Here is a 604-nt window from a genome sequence, read left to right as displayed (position 1 = left end):
TATATATATATATATATATATACCCGTAGATATGTACATACATTTATCTACATATATATATATATATATAGTAACACGCTCATGTACATTTAGACTTGTACATAGGCTCGCCTATGATATGTCCATTTAGACTTATCATAGGCGAGCCTATGTACAATTTTTTACGTGGTCTTCTCGTTGGCTCAGCCTGCTAAATATATTAAGTAAATAATTCAAATTCTTGATTAATCTAATAGAAAACAAAAAATACAAAGGATCTATTAGATAAATTTCGCCGACACAGAGTTGCACGTCAGCGACTTAGTCATGTATGGCATGTCTTTTCTGCATGTTCGTAGTTAACTCCGGCCAAAATGACAAAATGCTTGTATCGACACAAATAGATACGTAAACAAAACACACACTTATGCATACACGCCTATCTAAACACAAACTATAGTGCATTCTACACTCATGTAGCAATGTATATAACATAAGTGTATACATATAAAACACATGTGGATAAGTAAATGCATATATACATGTTTAGATATGCGGGAATGATAAGTGGTACACACACACACACACACACACACATATATATATATATATATATATATATATA

General features: G+C 31.3%; 1 protein-coding gene across 7 annotated transcripts in view; it reads right to left on the bottom strand.

Annotated features, from left to right (window-relative positions):
* The window catches only part of LOC106880643 (homeobox protein Hox-C9), a 402,026-nt gene that overhangs the window by 105,376 nt on the left and 296,046 nt on the right, over positions 1 to 604 (bottom strand). The gene's annotated exons all lie outside the window — the stretch shown is intronic.

Source organism: Octopus bimaculoides, chromosome 17 (assembly GCF_001194135.2).
Source record: "Octopus bimaculoides isolate UCB-OBI-ISO-001 chromosome 17, ASM119413v2, whole genome shotgun sequence".
Lineage (NCBI taxonomy): Eukaryota > Metazoa > Mollusca > Cephalopoda > Octopoda > Octopodidae > Octopus > Octopus bimaculoides.
Note: the sequence above shows the minus strand (reverse complement) of the source record. Positions and strands in the feature narration are given on the sequence as shown.